At 43.4% G+C, this 17,077-nt stretch overlaps 1 pseudogene; it reads left to right on the plus strand.

Annotated features, from left to right (window-relative positions):
• Positions 1-15,310: 15,310 nt before the first annotated feature.
• Positions 15,311-15,427, plus strand: LOC136637301 (5S ribosomal RNA; annotated as a pseudogene).
• The last annotated feature ends 1,650 nt before the right edge of the window (positions 15,428-17,077 follow it).

Raw genomic sequence — 17,077 nt, forward strand, 5'->3', positions numbered from 1 at the left:
TCCCATTTAAGTAAATGGGGCTTACTCCCAGGAAAGTGTGGATAGGATTGGGCTGTTATTTCCTTTGGTTTCATCCTTGTGACTATTCCAGGCCACTGATATTTTTACAAGTGGATTTTACCAATGCTATGAAACAGAAGAGAATTTTAAATGAAAACAAAACTAATGACTGAATTCATATTGGTTGATAAATCCTGTTCTGCTTTACTATGTTAGATAGTAAACCCATGCCTATAAAGTCCATGCCCATAATGGGGGACCATTCAGGCTGGTTTCTTATTTAGAATTAAAAGCCAGCTAACACCTTTGTTAACATATGTATGATATTGTATTTTGATATTACACTGTTTACAGGGCTGATTTAATGTAGTGGTTAAGTGACTTAGGGCCCAATCCTGAACAGTGCATGCTGGCTTAATGCCAGGGGTAGGTCAGCGGTGGCCGGCAGGCAACCGCTGGGCAACTGCCAGAGCTCCGCGGACCACTGAGCAGCAGAGAGATAAGTGAGGGCGTGGGGGGAGGTGGGGAGGAGGTGTTCCAGGGAGAGGGGAGGCAGGAAGAGGGCAGGAAGGAGACATGCCAGGGGAGGGAGCAGGGAAGGAGGGAGGCAAAGCTCTACCGGATCCAGACCCTCTGTGTCAAGCTCACCACCTGACACAGAGGCTCCTGATTCACCTCCAGCCTTTTGTGAATCAAGTAACCCCATTGTGGGGCTACTCAGTTTACCTGGGGGAAGGGGACAAAAATCCCCTTCTCCCAAGGAGCTACTGGTGGCTGCCCGGAGTATGCAGGATGCAGCGGCAGCCATTTTCTGCACTGCTGCAGCCCTGCATCCTGGGCAGCTCAGGATTGGGCTGTAAGGGCCCAATCCTAACTTGTACTAGAACAGGAAGGTCAAGTGGCCTGTGCCATATCCAGCGCAGATTAGGAGGTGGCTGGAGCTCAATTTGGAACAAGGGGATATTTATTCCCTTACCCCATGTCACGCCCCATCCACCCCTATGGAGCTACTTGGCTGCAAATTTGAGCAGCTTGGTGTAACACTGGGCTGGCTGGGAGGGGGGTTAGGATGAGGCCTAAGGTGCCAAGGCTGGCCCTACACCCTCCCTGGCCCAGTCCACCCACAGGCCTGCCTTCCCCCACCCAAAAACACCACTGTCCCGCCCTCCTACCAGCCTCTACCACCCCCTGCACTGGCCTCCCATGGCTGGCGCTTACTTACCATATCTGCTGCTGGATCTGGCAAAGGGAGGCCACTGCACATCCTTGTGACAGCTTGGCCAGGTCATGCGTCGTCACGAATGTGCGATATGACACATCTGCAACACTCATAGGCTAGAACAGGGGACTTGTGCCAGTCAAACCAAAGGTTTGGGTAGTGCCTTGAGAGCCCAATCCTATGCATATCTACTCATAAGTAATTCCCATTACCTTCAATAGGGTTTACTTCCAGGTAAGTCTGGATAGGATTGCAGTCTAAGCTGTGATTCAAGACTTCCCTTGGTTCAGTTCTCACCTCTGCCATGAACTAATTAGGTGGCCTTAGGCAAGCCACTCATTCTCAGCCCCTGCTGCATCAGGAGATAATAGTACTTACCTTACATGATTAAAATAAGTGTTATGTCAAGATAATGCATTTGAAGCACTAGGCATGCTCAAAAGGCACTATTTAGATTGCAGTCCTTGCTATTTTCCCAGCAGTATAGCTCTGTGTTGTCTACTTGCATTGCCAGTGGCTCCCAAATTGGGATTTGGGAGATTCCATATCAGTCTCAGACAAGCGCTAGATGAATAGGCCCCAGAATTTCAACAGTGTTCATTGTTGATTCTTGTCTCAGGTAAGAACAAACCCAAACTGGGCCACATCTTATCCTGAAATATTGCTTTCCTGTTCTTAAGGAACATAAGAACAGCCTCACTGGATCAGGTCATAGGCCCATCTAGTCCAGCTTCCTGTATCTCACAGCGGCCCACCAAATGCCCCAGGGAGCACACCAGATAACAAGAGACCTCATCCTGGTGCCCTCCCTTGCATCTGGCATTCTGACATAACCCATTTCTAAAATCAGGAGGTTGCGCATACACATCATGGCTTGTACCCCGTAATGGATTTTTCCTCCAGAAACTTGTCCAATCCCCTTTTAAAGGCGTCCAGGCTAGACGCCATCACCACATCCTGTGGCAAGGAGTTCCACAGACCAACCACACGCTGAGTAAAGAAATATTTTCTTTTGTCTGTTCTAACTCTCCCAACACTCAATTTGAGTGGATGTCCCCTGGTTCTGGTGTTATGTGAGAGTGTAAAGAGCATCTCCCTACCCACTCTGTCCATCCCCTGCATAATTTTGTATGTCTCAATCATGTTCCCCCTCTGGCATCTCTTTTCTAGGTTGAAGAGGCCCAAACGCCATAGCCTTTCCTCATAAGGAAGGTGCCCCAGCCCTGTAATCATCTTAGTCGCTCTCTTTTGCACCTTTTCCATTTCACTATGTCTTTTTTGAGATGCGGCGACCAGAACTGGACACAATACTCCAGGTGTGGCCTTACCATCGATTTGTACAACGGCATTATAATATTAGCCGTTTTGTTCACAATACCCTTCCTAATGATCCCAAGCATAGAATTGGCCTTCTTCACTGCCGCCGCACATTGGGTTGACACTTTCATCGACCTGTCCACCAACACCCCAAGATCTCTCTCCTGATCTGTCACAGACAGCTCAGAACCCATCAGCCTATATCTAAAGTTTTGATTTTTTGCCCCAATGTGCATGACTTTACACTTACTGACATTGAAGCGCATCTGCCATTTTGTTGCCCATTCTGCCAGTCTGGAGAGATCCTTCTGGAGCTCCTCACAATCACTTCTGGTCTTCACCACTCAGAAAAGTTTGGTGTCGTCCGCAAACTTAGCCACCTCACTGCTCACCCCTGTCTCCAGGTCATTTATGAAGAGGTTGTAAAGCACCGGCCCCAGGACAGATCCTTGGGGCACACCGCTTTTCACCTCTCTCCATTGTGAAAATTGCCCATTGACACCCACTCTCTGTTTCCTGGCCTCCAACCAGTTCTCAATCCATGAGAAGACCTGTCCTCTAATTCCCTGACTGTGGAGTTTTTTCAGTAGCCTTTGGTGAGGGACCATGTCAAATGCCTTCTGAAAGTCCAGATATATAATGTCCATGGGTTCTCCCACATCCACATGCCTGTTGACCTTTTCAAAGAATTCTATAAGGTTTGTGAGGCAAGACTTACCCCTACAGAAGCCATGCTGATTCTCCCTCAGCAAGGCCTGTTCGTCTTATTGATCTTTAATTTATCAATGGAAGGATAATATCAATGTAAGGATATCAAATGGATAAATTCTATCCATTTATCAATGGAAGAACAAAGGAAGTTCTTCTGCGTCACACAACGTTTAAGTCTTAGAGGCAGCCAGTTTGTTTATCTAGACTGCCTTCTGTTATCAGAAGACCACTTTTTCAAACAGCGAAAAACCATGTTTTGAGTGCTTTACCTCCAACTTAGGTACAGTTTAAATTTGCATGTGACTTGTTGAAGCATAATAATAAATTCAGATGTGATAGTAAGAAACCTTCCCCAAGAGCCATCGCATTTGGGGTTGACAACATTTGTGGTGTTTGTGGTGGAATCTGGCAAATAGAGAATATACCTGCACCTATAAATGATGCAATCAGCTAATGAAACTTCTCGTAACTAATGTTAAGTGGAAATAGATCCGCTAGTGATTGCGTAAAACTATCTGCATACAGGACTAGAAATCATGAGATGAGAATCTAATTGGTTACATTCTATTACTCTATTAAAATAACATATGGACTGTCATGATCAGCATGAATGGTTCCTAGTATGTTGCCCAATTCCTCCTAGATTTCAAACAAAAAAATCCCTTGCCCATATAAATGTAGATATTTATATGCAGGCATACCTTGCACTTTCTTCTGGTTAGGGATCAGAGCATGGATAAAAGTCAAAAATGGATGACTGTCAAAGCAGAGCCTTTAGCTTGTAAATTTATTCTGGCCAGTGATAAATGTGAACAACCAACAATATAATACATGCAAATACATGTGAAACCTAAATAAACAGAAATATAAGAAAAACATAAGAACATTGGTGAACGTCATGAAAGGTTGGATAAATTGGACAAAAGAGGAAAGGATGTGGACAAAATTTGAAATGTAGTTATAATGGATCATATTTGATTATAAATTATATTTATAATTGATTATAATTGTTTAGTCATCTTACCAGGGCCAACGCATTCATGATGTGAATGAGCCCATTCACGTTGGGTGGTGTCTTGGGGCCGAGCAGATGGGTGGCAAATGGACTCACGCCCTCTCCCCCAATTATGCCACTGCGGACAGAATTCAAGACCTGCCACCTACCTGCTCCTCTGGAAGTCTTTCTTATGCAAACAGAGCTGCCTATAAGCGGAAGCAGATTTTCTCCCTAGCTTTTCACTAAACTACTCAACAAAATACAAGGCAATGTTTTCTGGGTTTCTGAATAATCAGGAGAGACAATTGCTTTTTCTGGGACTACAACTGCAATCCTTGCTATCTGCCTGTTTTTTTTACCTTTCCCCAATCCTGTCTCCTGTACCTTAACATCAGCTTGATCTGCAAAGGCTAGCAGGTGAGTAGTGACATGTTGTGAAAAACTTCACCTGCTGGTCTCTGCCAATCAAGCTCCCATGAAACCAAGACTTTTTTCTGGTCAGTTGGCAATTTTGCCATGCACTTGGAAAATACAGGAACCAATGATTGGTCACTGAGTACTTCTTGAAATGCAAGAGGGTTGAGAGTATGCATCTAGTGCATTGAAATGATCTATAGATTTAAGAAATAAATGCATCTTTTGAAAATAAATAATAGATTTCTCATTCATCAGTAGATGGGCAAGAGCAATTAGTGTTCTGTTCGCCAAGTTTAAGTACATGCCACTGGTTTCTGCCAAGGAATGCAAGAGCCCTTAGTGAATTATCTGGATAAGGAGAGTACTCCTGTGTTTTGTGGCTATGTTACAGGTACAAATTCAACAGGTGATCAATACAGTTTTACTCACCACACAGGTTGGTTCCGAACATCAGGGCTGTGGAGAGAGTGGGGTTGTTGGGGATAATTCCCCAGGGTCGGGTCATTAAATGGGATCCCAAGAAGCAATGCTACCCAAACTTTGATTATTTCTGGGGGTGGACTTGCCCTACAGGAACAGAGTGGGAACAGCCTGCACTTCAAAGCATTTCTGGCTACCGGGACATTTCATCTGGGAGGAATATGAGGTGCACATTTTGTAGGATAAAAGTTTTCAGCATCACCTCATCTGAATGTGGGGTGAGAAAACTTTTCTAGTGAGAAAACTTATTTTTAACAAACTTTTTGCTAAATTTTTGCTAAAAATCTGGATGGAATTTCTGAAGTCCACTCCTCCCACTTTTTGAGTCCTTTAGCCATAGAGACTGAACATATTAAGACCATCCCTCTTTATCCATATCAAGATTTTCAATATAAGGTCCTGGAATGGGAAGGGGGAGGACCATGTCTCTTGTGGAGGAACGGTCTACCTCTCATTGTACCCAAATGTACCTCCCATTTAACTTCTAGTGGAACAAGTTAGAATTTTTTCTCATTGAAATTATTTATTTTATTTATTTTTTCACATTTTTATACTTTTATAAATTAATGTAATAACTGTACCTGTTGTTCAGATTTTCCATATAAGGGCTGTTTTAGGAATGGATTAGGTATGTATTAAAAGGGAAAGGTGTAACCTCTGGGACTCCCATGCATTTCTGTGAAGATCAGCTAATAAATGGTGGGGAAAGGGGATCTCAGCATCAATATTAAGTCGAGTTATAAAGTGGAGGACCCTTTTTCCTGAAGCAACGCACCAACACCTCCCCCTCACTAAACCACTGCTGAAAATAGGGCAGAGGCAGAAAAAAATGTTTCCAGCATTTACAGTACAGTACTCACAGTTTAAAGGAAAAACAAGTACATCACTTTTGTAGTTTGCACAGGTCCTAAACTTGTGGATCCTAAAAGTGGTCCCTTTGCATGTGTGTGAAAGTCCTCATCATGGCAGTTCCCACACAGCCAGGTCCACAGAGCACAGAGAACAGTTCATTTCATTGCGGGAGTGAGAAAAGAAGGGGGAAGAAAGTCTGATAGGGCCACATCTCCCACCTCTCGCAAGTCAAAGAGGGACAAAAAAGGTCTGGGACAGGCAGGTTCTGGTCTTCTGAACAATACACTGCCAACAGTGTTCTGCAGGTGGTGCTGTACCTATTTTCCAACAATAAGCAGAGCCTCCTTGAGGAAGACACAGCATTTCTTATCTACCTGGTTTCACTGGAGTGCCCTGCAGAGAAGGCACCACCCTTTATGGCAAGCAAACCAAGTACTGTAAGCCAGATTTAATGCAAGACTCGGAGCACCCAGCCTCAGAAATGGGATGTGCTGCACTGAAACTTGCCCGTTCTGCTATTCTTTTCTCAACTCCCTCACTCAGCTCCACAGAGAGCAAGTTAGCCCCGTCTTACATTCGGACTTGGTACCGCGTGTCGAAGCAGGATTGGTTGGTTGATATGAGGTGTGCGTTTTCAAGCAGGCTCCATTTTGCTTTTACCTCCTCATACCTTATATTCATTTAATGCATTTTATCCCACCTTTTCACCTGCCTTTAAAGCCTTAAGGTTACTTGTGTTACATTGCAAGTCACATAAAACTTAGAATTGTACTGCTTTATTTGGTCATCAGCAACAATGGGCTAAAGTATGTTATCTGGGTCATGTGCCTAGTGAATTCTGGCAAGTCTCCCACAGAGGGGAGTGATAGGCTGGAGCATCAGAGACTCTCTAGCCTAGTACTCTGCTCTCCTCCACACTTTATCTTCCACTTTGCCCCTTCTTTCTTTTCCAATCCAGGGAGTGGGAGCTGCAGAGACTGGCACATCACCAAGTTAGGGTAGGCAGCATTTGACATACCACATCAGATGCCACATCTTGAACCAGTGTGGGTTCCATATGACTGAAATCAGTATACTGAACTCTGCTGAAATTACTGAACAAGAACAGGCACCCTAACAGGAAAGTCTCTACTGTAGCCCACGGGTTCTTGTTAGAACCTTTTGAATTTCTTTTTCCCAGCTTTTTTCCTTTAGTTCTCTACCTCTCATGGTTGGGAGGTATGCCTGAATATGTGATAGCAAAACTCTCTGATGTCGTTTTCACTGAAAAAAATAGTTGCTTGACTCAGAGTCAAATAACTATCAGCAATAACATAGGCCTACAAAATTGAGGGTCAGAAAAGTTTTTCCCAAACTTTATGGTGGTTTGGTATGAATTTGGGGTGCCGATTCCAAAAATGGCATCCGTTTTGCCCGATCACGTCTAGTTTTGGAGATACAGTATAGCCTCATTAGGGAATGATTCAAGCAGCTTCCTCATGAGGAAGCCATGGTGTAGGCTTCCTCATGAGGAAGCTGCTTGAACCGTTCACTAAAGAGGCTATGCCGTGTCTCCAAAACTAGATGTGATAGGGCGAAACGGATGCCATCTTTGGAATCGGCTCCCCAAATATACCCAGGAATTGGTGCAACGTTTAAGGAAGCAAAATGTGTGTTGGCCTGTGTAATTGTAAAACTGCAATAATTGTAAACTGCAAAAAAAAGTTACTATGAAAAGAAGTGTCAGGAGGTCATTGTAACATCAGTGTCAAGTCAGTCCAGTTCAGGGTCAGTCAGTGGTATTGGTTAGCGACAGTCAAACAGGTACATCTGCTTTGCCTGTGATTTTACACTTCCGGCACTGGCCTACTGAAATGTTCTAATTTTTTTTAACAAAAAACAAACCCAAGGTAACAGAAATTCACATTTTCTCTCAATCTCCAGTGACCAATCTGCCTATGCCCAGCGGTGTCCACCAGAGGACAGACTAGAGCTTTTCACCAAGCCAGGCATAGTTGATTGCATTTGTGTTATGTTGGATGAGGTAAAACTGGGGGAGTTGAGATTTTCATTTTGCTTTATTGGAGAGTGCTTCTGCAATGGACTGTCAGGTGTAAAATGTCATAAGCCCCTTCAGGATACTGTGTATAGGATCTTAACCACTGTACAGTGTGTGCCTATTGATATGAGCTGGACAGGGAGTCTGGAGCTTGAGGTAGATGTATGGATTTTAGGCAAGGGCAGAAGTGGCTACCAATTCTGCATGAGTGGGTACCCTACTCTGCTATAAATGGTTGGAAAGCAACAATTATGTGAGACTATGTGACCATGGCCCAAATCCTAACCAACTTTCCAGCACTGGCATAGCAGTGCCAATGGGTCCTGTGCTGCATCCTGCAGTTGGGTGGCACTCACGGAGTACTCCTCAAAGTAAGGGAATGTTTATTCCCTTACCTCAGAGCTGCATTGCCCTTAAGTCGGCGCTAGAAAGTCGGCTAGGGTTGAGCCCCATGTTAGTGTGTGAAGGAACAGCCACTACATCCTCTATCACCCTGTTATGGTCTCCCCATTTCACTTGTTACCAGTGAGTGCAACATAGAACCTGATCCACTTGAAGTGGTCATTGTGATATAAATATGATACATGAGCTGAGGAGAGTGTTTTTGTGACTCTCCTCAAGCATAGCACTCTGACATCCAGTTCAAACATGCAAAAAAGCACTGTCCTTTCCAAAGAGTAATGCTTTAGAACAGGGGTGTCAAACCCGTTTCACACCGAGGGCCAAATGGCATTCATGGTGCCTGCTGAGGGCCAGAAGTAATGTCATTGAACAGGTCATAACCAAAAGTAAGCACTTTTTCTCACTTAGAAATTCATTAGCTGCAAATGACAGAAAAGAAAACACACAAATCTTTATCATATTTCAAGATTTGGGGGATCCTAAGTATCATGTGGGCTACCCTTTCAACAGTAACACCTCAGCATTGCTCAGCAGCTGAGGGCCAGATAAAAAGCTTCCACAGGCCGCATCTGGCCCCCGGTCTTATGTTTGACACCCCTGCTTTAGAATGCACATGCACATATCTGTGCGAGTGTGTGTGTGTATGATGTGTCACATGTCTGAAACCTATTCCCTGAATGCAGAAAGGAAATTCATCCTGAAGCCATATAGACTAAAACCCTTTCCCTTGACATGCTAGTACTCCATGTGCATTGAGTTGTTGTTATTTTTAATGTGGTGAAGCAAACATACCTATAGGTACTAGCTCAAATCTGCCTCGGTTGACCTAGGTTATTTCTGGATTAGCCATCATTTTAAAAAAAATGACATATGAATAGGACACCATTTGGCACCAACGCTTCCACTTTCTGCATGGCACATATGATAACTGAGGAATGGGTATCAGTTGGATCTTTGCCGCCATGCTTACAAGAATGTAGTCATAAAAAAGGGCACAGACTGAATTATAAAACCAGAGTTACAAACAGAGTCCTTTGCTTCACCTATAATCAATACACATGACCATAACCATATAATTCATGACCTGATTTGTGGGGAGGCAGGCCAGAAGATGGCCACCATGACGTCAGCATTATCAGTCAGTTCTCTGGTCTGGCATTAAAAGAGACTTCACAGCAGGAAGCCCAACCTACCGCATAGCAGCATCAAATGAAGCTTCTTAATTAATCCCTATTCCCTAAGCTTTCCCATCAGTCTTAGTGGCTGAGTCAGTCAAATGTCTGAGGAAGAGAGGATTAGCCAAGAAAGTGGTGCAGAAACAAACCTCTGGCCAGTGGAAAGACTCTGGAGGCAGGAGAGGTAGAGCCAAACAACCACCCACAGTCCTAGAATGTTTCTCACCCTGGCCAAACAGGAATGCAGAAGTTTAATTGCTGTGGAAGAAAAAAATAAGTCATGTGCTTTGGGGCGAGTTGCAGCGACGCTGACAATGATGACTGACTGTGCAAAACAATCTAAACAGGACCATGCCTTGTTTCTTTACCCACCAGTCACTGAAAATGGACTGATTCAGGCTTTTAATTTCCTCTTCCAGTTTTTTCATGTATTTTCAAGACAGTCCCCTGGCCCCTCACCCCAACATGATTCAGCTGTGTCCATTCCAGCAGTGAAAACAATGTCTCACATGCTACTGTTTGGCAGAAGCTATGCCGTGGGTTGCGTTCATGCTTGCTGAATAGAGGGTGTGTGTGTGGATCAGAGAGCAGGGCTGCACAGCCGGCAGAGGTTATTGGTCACACCAACAGGTCAGGGCAGACAGGGTTGCAACGTGCTTTGAAGGAAAACTGTGAGTTTTCTGGCAAAAAGATATGTGGCTGTGCAGCTGAGGTCTTACTAACCAGCTGCCTGACAAGACTGGGACGCTAACCAAAAGCAGACAGCACTGAACTCTTTCCAAGTACAAGGATAGATCCGCAGCAGATGTAATGTAACCAGTGTAACCTGACTGGCCTTGCTGAAGTCATGTTGATCTACACCAGCTGGGCATCTTGCCTGGAGGACTGCTGAATAGGCTTGTGGAGTTGTTTCCGATTAATAATAGGCATTGGAAGGGACTTCTTCTGTCCTGTCATTCATCTGGGCGAGTTTGTCTTGCATTCTCTGTCTTATTTTTGCATATTCCCTTAAGGAATAGTTACCATTGCATTGCCATACATTAAGCTGGCCTTCTTCCTGGGATGGATTCAAAGCCGCCCTTCAGTACCAATAAGGAGTATCCAGGAAATAGCATCAGCCAGCATGCAAACCCAGATAATTACAGATAGAATGAAAGGCAGGCAGCCACAGAACGATAAAGGGCAACAAGCAAGAAATAGAAGAAGGATCTTGTGATTGAAAAACTGGGATCTGGGAAGCAGGGTGGGAGAGAAGATGCTATTGGAAACAAAGATCAGTGGCTTGGCTTGGAATTTAAATTCAAGCTAGGAGCAGCCCATGTTGAGAATCAGTCCTCATAAGAAATGCTGACTGCTATTGCTTGTTAAACATAGAATGAATGAACTCAGCCTGATCATAGGTCAAGTTCTAAGATTGCTTCTTGGGGTTGTTCGCAGATTTATGGGTGCCACTGATTTAAATGTGGGCTGTTTGAATCTGACTTCTTGTTCCCGTTTCCCAGATTCACCCAGAATTATAAATTGTTTTCACATGACAATCAAGGCCTTATATTCATGTGTTTTTCATAGAATGTCAGATATATCAATCTGTACGTGCAGATAAAATTCAGTACATGTTTCTGGGTTGTCAACAAATGTATAATCTGAAAAGATTTGCAGGTTTGAGGGGTGGGCTACCAGAGGAGATTGCATGCTCTTTCCTTCCTCTTTCCCCTATTCACTTTGTAGGCTAATGGACACTTTTGGAATCTGAAGATGTGTGCTGGGGAGACTAAGGCTATTGTAACCTCTTTGAAGAAGGTGTTCCTGTGGATGCCACCTAGTGACAATTTCTTCCAGTTAGCTAAGTCCAAGCTAACTGGTTCCTTCTGTGTTTTTCTAACCATTGTTCCAAGGGAGATCAAGCTCTCTCCTGCATTATCAAAGAACAGAATAAACTACTGTTCCTGCTGTCTTAGTCACTGTATGTCATAAGAGGGATCGAAAATTATGCACCTTAATATTCATTGTGTATGGTTATATAATGTTAGTCCTTTCCTTCAGTGGATTAAAAAAAAAAGTGGGGTGCTGTTGAAAACAGGATCAAAACCACAGTGGGAATGAATCTCCATATCCTGCTGTGGTCTTGCCATGTCTTGCTGCCCCCACTTTATTAATAATAATATATGAATCCCACTGAGCCATGTTGCATATTTAAGCCTGTACCTCGATACAATGCCAGGGATTGTATCTGGGACTTTGAGCACATGATTCATATGTTTTACCCATGGCATTATGGACCTTCCCATTAAACCCTGGTCTTCTGAGTTCTCTTCCAAATGCTCTGATAAATGTTTCTCATTCATGTGTCTGCCTCATTAGCATATAACGTAGCGGTAGAGATCTAAGTTTTATAGTCTTTATGAAGTCTCTTCTAGAAGTCTCTTCTTGATGTGTGTGCTCAGTCAAAAAAAGATGCCTTTGGGGCTTTTGTCCCTAGCTCTTAATGTTATCTCTTCAGTCACCTCCAAGCCAGAATATTACTGGCCAGATAAGAATTCTTCATCAGAACTGCCAAAAATGGAGAATTCAAAGTCAGGAGAAAAAAAAAAATTCCAATCAATACATTGTTGCTATTATGCATCTATGTGGTCTCATAGAACATAGGAGTGTGCTAATGCACCATATCCCTAACCCTATCTTGCTGGTATGTTTACTTTTTATCAATTCAGATTCCTTTAGGAAAAGTCCATCACAGGTTACAAGCCATGATGGGTATGTGCAACTTCCAGATTTTAGAAGTAGGCTATCTCAGAATGCCAGATGCAAGGGAGAGCACCAGGATGCAGGTCTCTTGTTGTCTTGTGTGCTCCCTGAGGCAGCTGGTGGCTACCGTGAGATGTAGGAAGCTGGACTAGATGGGCCTTTGGCATGATCCAGAGGGTCTCATCTCATGTTCAGATTAGGTTTTTTTAGTTGAACTTTTAGTTGAAAAGTGGTATATAAATACTGTTAATAATAATAGTAATAATTTTTAAAATTAAAACTTTACTAACATATTACATGGGTGTATGGGAGGGGGGAGTTGCAGCGTAGCACAGAAAACAAGCTTGCACAATGTGTGCAAACACATGCAGAATGGGCTGTTCCGTGCTGCTTTGCCTGAAAGTATCAAGTGGAGAGCTGGTGCAATTCTGCAAGGAGAGAGTGGATATACAGGTATAACCTAATTATCCATGAATTTTTCAATTGCGGTTTTATCGCAACGCAATGTGAAAGGACCTAAATCATCATTTAACAATAGCCTTGCTAATGCAGGAAAGGGCAGCCGGCAAACAATCAATCAATCATTCTCTCTCCAGGCACTTAGAACAACTTCAGTCCGAGGCAAGTGATCCCTCCCTTCCCCTTGAGCACATTTAGAAAGCAAAGTGGAAATGATTATCACCACCTCTTTGCTTTCTTTCCCTGCACTCTGGGTGAAAGGAGGAATCGCTGGTCGTAATACTTACCTTACAAATATATTGTAAGGACAATATCAAGAACAAAACCGGAGGAGCTTTGGACACCCACAAAGTGCTACACAAAATGTTATGTATTATTAGCGTGCAGACAAGTCATCTAACCTGAGTGGAGCCCAGGCCTTTGAGTTCAGTGACTGCTTGTCACCGTATCCCATGTCACCTCTCAGGCAGCGTAGAGCTTGCAAAGCAGATGTAGATGGAACCCAGTACAGTACCACAGGTTCCATACAGCACACCTGCAATCTCCACACAGGTCTCTTCGTGCTCAGGGGTAATCTGCCCCTTAAGGCCTGGTTTGAAAGAAAAAACCAAAAACCCACATATTTCACTTGAGGGAAAGGGACTCTGCATGTGCTCTAGGCTTGCAATCGAATGTGGCAGGATTTTTGTAAACAAAGGGTGGCAGCCCTGTGCAGGCTTCTCATAAACACAAAGGTCATAAATGTGACTGGCACCGAGGACTGACACAGAGAGTTCAGCAGGTTTTTTCCACTAAAAAGCAACTGCCAATAAAAAGCGACAGTCAGGTTTGGGGCTAATAATAACAATCCTATCAGTCCTTTTTACTCATGGAGTGAACGTCCCCATTTCCTGGCTTAAGGTATGGCCCGAGCAGATTGCTGCATCTGGCTTATCAGCCCCGGGTCTGCTGCGTTCAGTGCCAAGCAGAGATTGTCGCCTTTCCAGACACACACAAATTAAAAAATCAAAAAGAAAAAGCTGCAGCGCTGTGAAGGCTTGGAAGTGCCCCAAATATTTTTATGCTCACTGATAACTGTGTTGAAGCTGTCCAAGAAATGTTTGCTTTATTAACTTTTGGCTGAAACTTGAGCCTATTTTGAAAAGAGAGAGAGAGAGAGAGAGAGAGAGAGAGAGAGAGAGAGAGAGAGAGACTGCCAGGAACAAGACTTGTTTTGAGTTTAGTTTGTTTAGTTTTTATTTTGTTTTTGTACAGGAGCTTTCCTCCTAATTTTCGCAAACAATAGAAGGTTCCTCAGTTTGTGACCTGAAGATCCCTTTTCTTTTCATTGTTTCATCAAACTCCCCACTTCCCCATGCAAGTCATCCCGCAGTGTGCTTTGCCCAGCCATAGAGAACAGGGTTTGGCCCGTGTTGTTTTATATAATCCACTGCTGTCAAGTCTGGCTCATCCATGAAGCCAACTGAAGCAGTCACCTCAGGCAGCTCTTCCTGTCCACCTGCTTGCTCCACTGCTTCTCCTCCTCCATCCACTTCCTAGATAGGAAAAAATAGGAGGAGAATAGAGGAAGAGAAAATGTGGGGGAAGGGGAGTGCTGAGCTAGAACATTGGAGAGTGGGAGGTGCAGAGGCTGGCACATCATTACGTAAGGGGGAGCAATGTGAGGCATGCTGCCTCTGGTGTCAGGCCGACTCTGACTGTTATCAGTGCCGAACCCAACCATTTATGTTGTGGCAGGTCTGCAAATATCTCAGGCAGCTGCACGGCCCGTCTTGCATGTGAAACGACACAGTATGTTGAATGCAAGGCTGTTGTAACCGTAAGTGGCAGCCCTGAGTCAAGTTCTCCCACCTTTCTCCCCTCTATAACATGTAATAAAACGGAGCCATGTTATTCCCTGTCTCTGTCGGAGAAATCAATAATACTGAGTGGAGGTAAGGAAGCACACAGCCTAATGATAACAGGCTGTACAGAAGAATTAAATTCATGTTGTGCCATTTTCAGCAGCAGTGCAGTTCTACTGCACGTGCAAGAATGTGTTTGTGTGTGCAAAGAGTAGTGGTGAACATGCACCAAAAAGGATACACAAAGAGTCTGACATTCTGAATTTTCTGATATACTTTTAAAAAACATTTTATTTTTTTCAATATTTTGATAAAGAAAGGTGAAAGCAAAGCATGAAAGAAAAAAAATACAGTCATAAAAATACACAGTCAAGTTTATGCTAACCCTGTGTGGCTACTGGAGCTTGGCAGTTCAATTCCATCAGACCGCTGCTCCAGCAATGACATTAGCTGCCAGCTTGCTTCTGGACCCAATTCAAGGTGCTGGTTTTGACCTTTAAAGCTCTTTACAGCTTCAGACCAGAGTACCTTCGTCCCATATACTCTGGCCTGCACCCTCAAATTGTCAGAGTAGGTCCTCTTGTATGTGCCACCCCAAACAGAAGGGGGCAGCAGCAAGAAGTAGGGCCTTCACAGCTGTGGCACTAGTTATGAGACAGCAACTGTTACCCTGCACATGCCTGATCTTGTCTGATCTTGGAAGCTAAGCAGGGTTAGGCCTGGTTAGTACTTGGATGGGAGACCGCCTGGGAATACCAGGTGCTGTAGGCTTATACCATAGTCTTTCCAGACTGAAGGTTGCCAACCATCACTAGTTATGGAACTTCCTCCCTTGTGAGTAATAAACTGCTCCCTCCCTTGACGTGCCTCCTTCTGGCAGAGGCTAAAAATATTTCTGTTTGGATTGACATTTGTGTAGTGCTGGTTTGTGGTGGAGACTTTTTATTATATTGTGTTTTTTTAAATTTTTAAATGTCTTGTGTCTACTTTTATTGCCACCTTTGATGGATGTATTTTGTTGTTTTATTATCATTTATTGCTGTTTTTATTTTTCTATGCCGCTCTGTTTTTATGGTCCTATATTTTATATTTTTACCTATTGGTGATTTTTAATGAATTTTGTGCTGCTGCCTCAGGCTTTTTTTTTTTTTGCTTTGTTTTATTGCTGCATTGTTTTCATAATGATGGTTTTTATGTAAGCTGCTTTATGCGCCATGGTAGTTGTGGTTAGGCAGGGTTAAAAATGTATTAAATAATTAAATATATATTCAGCTATGCCAAATCCAGGATAGAGTTGCCTCTTTCATAACGGAGATGGATATTGATATTGAGTAGGTTTTAACATTTTGGGAGGGACTCCAAAAGGATAAACAATGGAAATCAAGAGTCCCCAAAATCAGATTATTCCCTTTGATTTAAGATGTGAGCTAGTCTCTAGATGTTAAAGAACATAATCACATCTTGTGGCAGCAAATTTCATAATAGTTGTGTACTATGCAATGTATTTTCATGGCATGGTTCTGAATTGGCGGCCTATATTTATAACTGGGTGGTTTCCCCAAGTTAAGTAATAATTCTGTTAGTAGAGATGCCAAAAACCAAAGACTGCCTCTTTATACCATTCATCCTGTTAGAAACCACTTTCTGCAGGATGCTGCTTCCTGAGTCATTACAAATTCGGTGATTGCTCATGAAGTGCAGAGAAATCCAGGATTTCTGAGCTAAAGGTGAAGTAACTGGGAAAAAGAAAGGTAACAAAATGTTACAGAGATACCGAATATGTTCTGTTCAAGGAGATGATAAAACTTGTGTAGATAAGTTGAAATGCAATTCATTCCCCTCCCTCACCTTCATCCTCACCCCATACCAATTTCCCCTGGGAGGAGGAACTCAAGAAAACTATTCGGACAGCCAGAAACACGGGCACCCTGAATCTCTAGGTTCCACAACACCTTCAGGTCTTTCTCAAAGGTATTCCCAACCAAAGTCATTTCCCAGCCGCCCAGGGACTCACTGGCCAGTCTTTCAATTAAGGCATCCTGACAGGGTGCTCAACAAGCCCATGACTGTACAGTTTCAAGGATTAGTCTGCTCATAAGAGAAAAACTTGCTAGAGTCACTTTCAAGCCTTTGTGAGTCAACCCCAGAGAGAAACTACACCTCATACTTTCCTACTAAATTAGCACCAATGCCAAAATTAGGGTCATAGAGGGTATACCTTTAGTTACACGGAATTAAGGTCATTCCATAGTACATTAAATCTAAATATCTGTTCACTAACTAACTGCAGACAAAGGTCACAATCAAAAGTAGGTTATAATTTGTATTCAACTATCCCAAACACTTGGGAAGCCCAATCCTAACAAAAGTCCCATACTGTGATTCAGCAGTGCCAGTGCAGCCTCCATTGCATCCAGCATG

This window comes from Tiliqua scincoides, chromosome 1, assembly GCF_035046505.1.
Source record: "Tiliqua scincoides isolate rTilSci1 chromosome 1, rTilSci1.hap2, whole genome shotgun sequence".
Taxonomy (NCBI): domain Eukaryota; kingdom Metazoa; phylum Chordata; class Lepidosauria; order Squamata; family Scincidae; genus Tiliqua; species Tiliqua scincoides.